Genomic DNA, 7500 nt, shown 5'->3' on the forward strand with positions numbered 1-7500 from the left:
ACGTAGGAGGAACTGTATCCAGGAGGGATTTACCTCTGACTCTGATGCTGTGGTCTGGGCTGTGTTGTGACTGACTCTAATGCTGTGGTCTGGGCTGTGTTGTGACTGACTCTGATGCTGTGGTCTGGGCTGTGTTGTGACTGACTGATGCTGTGGTCTGAGCTGTGTTGTGACTGACTCTGATGCTGTGGTCTGGTCTGTGTTGTGACTGACTGATGCTGTGGTCTGGGCTGTGTTGTGACTGACTCTGATGCTGTGGTCTGGTCTGTGTTGTGACTGACTAATGCTGTGGTCTGGGCTGTGTTGTGACTGACTCTAATGCTGTGGTCTGGGCTGTGTTGTGACTGACTCTGATGCTGTGGTTTGGGCTGTGTTGTGACTGAAGACAACTCTTTTCCTAGTGGGGTGAAGTTGTGACTCTAGACTGTAGTAGTGTAGGTCTGACGTTCAGTGTAAGTTGTGACTAGACTATAGTAGTGTAGGTCTGGCGTTCAGTGTAAGTTGTGACTCTAGACTATAGTAGTGTTTGTCTAGCGTTCAGTGTAAGTTGTGACTCTAGACTATAGTAGTGTAGGTCTGGCGTTCAGTGTAAGTTGTGAATAGACTATAGTAGTGTAGATCTGGCGTTCAGTGTAAGTTGTGACTAGACTATAGTAGTGTAGATCTGGCGTTCAGTGTAAGTTGTGACTCTAGACTATAGTAGTGTTTGTCTGGCGTTCAGTGTAAGTTGTGACTAGACTATAGTAGTGTAGATCTGGCGTTCAGTGTAAGTTGTGATTCTAGACTATAGTAGTGTAGGTCTGGCGTTCAGTGTAAGTTGTGACTCTAGACTATAGTAGTGTAGGTCTGGCGTTCAGTGTAAGTTGTGAATAGACTATAGTAGTGTAGGTCTTGGCGTTCAGTGTAAGTTGTGACTCTAGACTATAGTAGTGTAGGTCTGGCGTTCAGTGTAAGTTGTGACTCTAGACTATAGTAGTGAGGTCTGGCGTTCAGTGTAAGTTGTGAATAGACTATAGTAGTGTAGGTCTGGCGTTCAGTGTAAGTTGTGACTCTAGACTATAGTAGTGTAGGTCTGGCGTTCAGTGTAAGTTGTGACTCTAGACTATAGTGTGTTTGTCTGGCGTTCAGTGTAAGTTGTGAATAGACTATAGTAGTGTAGGTCTGGCATTCAGTGTAAGTTGTGACTCTAGACTATAGTAGTGTTTGTCTGGCGTTCAGTGTAAGTTGTGACTCTAGACTATAGTAGTGTAGGTCTGGCGTTCAGTATAAGTTGTGACTCTAGACTATAGTAGCGTAGGTCTGGCGTTCAGTGTAAGTTGTGACTCTAGACTATAGTAGTGTTTGTCTGGCGTTCAGTGTAAGTTGTGACTCTGGACTATAGTAGTGTAGGTCTGGCGTTCAGTGTAAGTTGTGAATAGACTATAGTAGTGTAGGTCTGGCGTTCAGTGTAAGTTGTGACTCTAGACTATAGTAGTGTAGGTCTGGCGTTCAGTGTAAGTTGTGACTCTAGACTATAGTAGTGTAGGTCTGGCGTTCAGTGTAAGTTGTGACTCTAGACTATAGTAGTGTTTGTCTGGCGTTCAGTGTAGTGTTGTGACTCTGGACTATAGTAGTGTAGGTCTGGCGTTCAGTGTAAGTTGTGAATAGACTATAGTAGTGTAGGTCTGGCGTTCAGTGTAAGTTGTGACTCTAGACTATAGTAGTGTAGGTCTGGCGTTCAGTGTAAGTTGTGACTAGACTATAGTAGTGTAGATCTAGCGTTCAGTGTAAGTTGTGACTCTAGACTATAGTAGTGTAGGTCTGGCGTTCAGTGTAAGTTGTGATCTAGATATAGTAGTGAGGTCGGCGTTCAGTGTAAGTTGTGACTCTAGACTATAGTAGTGTAGGTCTGGCGTTCAGTGTAAGTTGTGAATCTTGACTATAGTAGTGTTTGTTCTGGCGTTCAGTGTAAGTTGTGACTCTGGACTATAGTAGTGTAGGTCTGGCGTTCAGTGTAAGTTGTGAATAGACTTAGTAGTGTAGGTCTGGCGTTCAGTGTAAGTTGTGACTCTAGATTATAGTAGTGTAGGTCTGGCGTTCAGTGTAAGTTGTGACTCTAGACTATAGTAGTGTAGGTCTGGCGTTCAGTGTAAGTTGTGACTCTAGACTATAGTGTGTTGTCTGGCGTTCAGTGTAAGTTGGACTCTGGACTATAGTAGTGTAGGTCTGGTCAGTGTAAGTTGTGAATAGATATATAGTGTAGGTCTGGCGTTCAGTGTAAGTTGTGACTCTAGACTATAGTAGTGTAGGTCTGGCGTTCAGTGTAAGTTGTGACTAGACTATAGTAGTGTAGATCTAGCGTTCAGTGTAAGTTGTGACTCTAGACTATAGTAGTGTTTGTCTGGCGTTCAGTGTAAGTTGTGACTCTAGACTATAGTAGTGTAGGTCTGGCGTTCAGTGTAAGTTGTGACTCTAGACTATAGTAGTGTAGGTCTGGCGTTCAGTGTAAGTTGTGACTCTAGACTATAGTAGTGTAGGTCTGGCGTTCAGTGTAAGTTGTGACTCTAGACTATAGTAGTGTAGGTCTGGCGTTAGTGTAAGTTGTGACTCTAGACTATAGTAGTGTAGGTCTGGCGTTCAGTGTAAGTTGTGACTCTAGACTATAGTAGTGTAGGTCTGGCGTTCAGTGTAAGTTGTGACTCTAGACTATAGTAGTGTAGGTCTGGCGTTCAGTGTAAGTTGTGAATAGACTATAGTAGTGTAGGTCTGGCGTTCAGTGTAAGTTGTGACTCTAGACTATAGTAGTGTAGGTCTGGCGTTCAGTGTAAGTTGTGACTCTAGACTATAGTAGTGTAGGTCTGGCGTTCAGTGTAAGTTGTGACTCTAGACTATAGTAGTGTAGGTCTGGCGTTCAGTGTAAGTTGTGACTCTAGACTATAGTAGTGTAGGTCTGGCGTTCAGTGTAAGTTGTGACTTCAGACTATAGTAGTGTAGGTCTGGCGTTAGTGTAGTTGTGATCTAGACTATAGTAGTGTTGTCTGGCGTTCAGTGTAAGTTGTGACTCTGGACTATAGTAGTGTAGGTCTGGCGTTCAGTGTAAGTTGTGACTCTAGACTATAGTAGTGTAGGTCTGGCGTTCAGTGTAAGTTGTGACTAGACTATAGTAGTGTAGATCTAGCGTTCAGTGTAAGTTGTGACTCTAGACTATAGTAGTGTAGGTCTGGCGTTCAGTGTAAGTTGTGACTCTAGACTATAGTAGTGTAGGTCTGGCGTTCAGTGTAAGTTGTGACTCTAGACTATAGTAGTGTAGGTCTGGCGTTCAGTGTAAGTTGTGACTCTAGACTATAGTAGTGTTTGTCTGGCGTTCAGTGTAAGTTGTGACTCTGGACTATAGTAGTGTAGGTCTGGCGTTCAGTGTAAGTTGTGACTCTAGACTATAGTAGTGAGGTCTGGCGTTCAGTGTAAGTTGTGAATAGACTATAGTAGTGTAGGTCTGGCGTTCAGTGTAAGTTGTGACTCTAGACTATAGTAGTGTTGTCTGGCGTTCAGTGTAAGTTGTGACTCTGGACTTAGTAGTGTAGGTCTGGCGTTCAGTGTAAGTTGTGAATAGACTATAGTAGTGTAGGTCTGGCGTTCAGTGTAAGTTGTGACTCTAGACTATAGTAGTGTAGGTCTGGCGTTCAGTGTAAGTTGTGACTCTAGACTATAGTAGTGTTTGTCTGGCGTTCAGTGTAAGTTGTGAATAGACTATAGTAGTGTAGGTCTGGCATTCAGTGTAAGTTGTGACTCTAGACTATAGTAGTGTTTGTCTGGCGTTCAGTGTAAGTTGTGACTCTAGACTATAGTAGTGTAGGTTGGCGTTCAGTATAAGTTGTGACTCTAGACTATAGTAGCGTAGTCTGGCGTTCAGTGTAAGTTGTGACTCTAGAACTATAGTAGTGTAGGTCTGGCGTTCAGTGTAAGTTGTGATCTAGACTATAGTAGTGTTTGTCTGGGTTCAGTGTAAGTTGTGACTCTGGACTATAGTAGTGTAGGTCTGGGTTCAGTGTAAGTTGTGAATAGCTATAGTAGTGTAGGTCTGGCGTTCAGTGTAAGTTGTGACTCTAGACTATAGTAGTGTAGGTCTGGCGTTCAGTGTAAGTTGTGACTCTAGACTATAGTGTGTAGGTCTGGCGTCAGTGTAAGTTGTGACTCTAGACTATAGTAGTGTTGTCTGGCGTTCAGTGTAAGTTGTGACTCTGGACTATAGTGTGTAGGTCTGGGTTCAGTGTAAGTTGTGAATAGACTATAGTAGTGTAGGTCTGGCGTTCAGTGTAAGTTGGACTCTAGACTATAGTAGTGTAGGTCTGGCGTTCAGTGTAAGTTGTGACTAGACTATAGTAGTGTAGATCTAGCGTTCAGTGTAAGTTGTGATCTAGACTATAGTAGTGTAGGTCTGGCGTTCAGTGTAAGTGTGACTCTAGACTATAGTAGTGTAGGTTGGCGTTTAGTGTAAGTTGTGACTCTAGACTATAGTAGTGTAGGTCTGGCGTTCAGTGTAGTTGTGACTCTGACTATAGTAGTGTTTGTGTTGGCGTTCAGTGTAAGTTGTGACTCTGGACTATAGTAGTGTAGGTCTGGCGTTCAGTGTAAGTTGTGAATAGACTATAGTAGTGTAGGTCTGGCGTTCAGTGTAAGTTGTGACTCTAGATTATAGTAGTGTAGGTCTGGGTTCAGTGTAAGTTGTGAACTCTAGACTATAGTAGTGTAGGTTCGGCGTTCAGTGTAAGTTGTGATCTAGACTATAGTAGTGTTTGTCTGGCGTTCAGTGTAAGTTGTGACTCTGGACTATAGTAGTGTAGGTCTGGCGTTCAGTGTAAGTTGTGAATAGACTATAGTAGTGTAGGTCTGGCGTTCAGTTAAGTTGTGACTCTAGAATATAGTAGTGTAGGTCTGGCGTTCAGTGTAAGTTGTGATCTAGACTATAGTAGTGTAGATCTAGCGTTCAGTGTAAGTTGTGACTCTAGACTATAGTAGTGTTGTCTGGCGTTCAGTGTAAGTTGTGATCTAGACTATAGTATGTAGGTCTGGCGTTCAGTGTAAGTTGTGACTCTAGACTATAGTAGTGTAGGTCTGGCGTTCAGTGTAAGTTGTGACTCTAGCAATAGTAGTGTAGGTCTGGTTCAGTGTAAGTTGTGACTCTAGACTATAGTAGTGTAGGTCTGGCGTTCAGTGTAAGTGTGACTCTAGACTATAGTAGTGTAGGTCTGGCGTTCAGTGTAAGTTGTGACTCTGAACTATAGTAGTGTAGGTCTGGCGTTCAGTGTAAGTTGTGAATCTAGACTATAGTAGTGTAGGTCTGGCGTTCAGTGTAAGTTGTGAATAGACTATAGTAGTGTAGGTCTGGCGTTCAGTGTAAGTTGTGACTCTAGACTATAGTAGTTGTAGGTCTGGCGTTCAGTGTAAGTTGTGACTCTAGACTATAGTAGTGTAGGTCGGCGTTCAGTGTAAGTTGTGACTCTGACTTATAGTAGTGTAGGTCTGGCGTTCAGTGAAGTTTGGACTTAGACTATAGTAGTGTAGGTCTGGCGTCAGTGTAAGTTGTGACTCTAGACTATAGGTGTAGGTCTGGCGTTCAGTGTAAGTTGTGACTCTAGACTATAGTAGTGTTTTGTCTGGCGTTCAGTGTAAGTGTGTGACTCTGGACTATAGTGTGTAGGTCTGGCGTTCAGTGTAAGTTGTGACTCTAGACTATAGTAGTGTAGGTCTGGCGTTCAGTGTAAGTTGTGACTAGACTATAGTAGTGTAGATCTAGGTTCAGTGTAAGTTGTGACTCTAGACTATAGTATGTAGGTCTGGTTCAGTGTAAGTTGTGACTCTAGACTATAGTAGTGTAGGTTTGGCGTTCAGTGTAAGTTGTGACTCTAGACTATAGTAGTGTAGGTCTGGCGTCAGTGTAAGTTGTGACTCGACTATAGTAGTGTTTGTCTGGCGTTCAGTGTAAGTTGTGACTCTAGGACTATAGTAGGTAGGTCTGGCGTTCAGTGTAAGTTGTGACTCTGGACTATAGTAGTGTAGGTCTGGCGTTTAGTTGTAAGTTGTGATAGACATAGTAGTGTAGGTCTGGCGTTCAGTGTAAGTTGTGACTCTAGACTATAGTAGTGTTTTCTGGCGTTCAGTGTAAGTTGTGACTTGGACTATAGTAGTGTAGGTCTGGGTTCAGTGTAAGTTGTGATAGACTATAGTAGTGTAGGTCTGGCGTTCAGTGTAAGTTGTGACTCTAGACTATAGTAGTGTAGGTCTGGCGTTCAGGTAAGTTGTGACTAGACTATAGTAGTGTAGATCTAGCGTTCAGTGTAAGGTGTGACTCTAGACTATAGTAGTGTTTGTCTGGGTTCAGTGTAAGTGTGACTCTAGACTATATAGTGTAGGTGGCTTCAGTGTAAGTTGTGACTCTAGACTATAGTAGTGTAGGTCTGGCGTTCAGTGTAAGTTGTGACTTAGACTATAGTAGTGTAGGTCTTGCGTGTCAGTGTAAGTTGTGACTCTAGACTATAGTAGTGTAGGTTGGCGTTCAGTGTAAGTTGTGACTCTAGACTAGTAGTGTGTAGGTTGGCGTTCAGTGTAAGTGTGTACTCTAGACTATAGTAGTGTAGGTCTGGGTTCAGTGTAAGTTGTGAATCTAGACTATAGTAGTGTAGGTCTGGCGTTCAGTGTAAGTTGTGAATAGACATATAGTAGTGTAGGTCTGGCGTTCAGTGTAAGTTGTGACTCTAGACTATAGTAGTGTAGGTCCGCGTTCAGTGTAAGTTGTGACTCTAGACTATAGTAGTGTAGGTCTGGCGTTCAGTGTAAGTTGTGACTCTAGACTATAGTAGTGTAGGTCTGGCGTTCAGTGTAAGTTGTGACTCTAGACTATAGTAGTGTAGGTCTGGCGTTCAGTGTAAGTTGTGACTCTAGACTATAGTAGTGTAGGTCTGGCGTTCAGTGTAAGTTGTGACTCTAGACTATAGTAGTGTTTGTCTGGCGTTCAGTGTAAGTTGTGACTCTGGACTATAGTAGTGTAGGTCTGGCGTTCAGTGTAAGTTGTGACTCTAGACTATAGTAGTGTAGGTCTGGCGGTCAGTGTAAGTTGTGACTCTAGACTATAGTAGTGTAGGTCTGGCGTTCAGTGTAAGTTGTGACTCTAGACTCTAGTAGTGCCTTGTCTCAGGATGGTAAGTTGGTGGTTGAAATTATCCCTCTAGTGGTGTGGGCGCTGTGTCAGGGGGCTAGGGTCAGTCTGTTATATTTGGAGTACTTCTCCTGTCTTATCCGGTGTCCTGTGTGAATTTAAGTATGCTCTCTCTAATTCTCTCTTTCTCTCTTTCTTTCTCTCTCTCGGAGAACCTGAGCCCTAGGACCATGCCTCAGGACTACCTGGCATGATGACTCCTTGATGTCCCCAGTCCACCTGGCCGTGATGCTGCTCCAGTTTCAACTGTTCTGCCTGCGGCTATGGAACCCTGACCTGTTCACCGGACGTGCTACCTGTCCCAGACC

Source organism: Salvelinus namaycush, chromosome 7 (assembly GCF_016432855.1).
Source record: "Salvelinus namaycush isolate Seneca chromosome 7, SaNama_1.0, whole genome shotgun sequence".
Taxonomy (NCBI): Eukaryota; Metazoa; Chordata; class Actinopteri; order Salmoniformes; family Salmonidae; genus Salvelinus; species Salvelinus namaycush.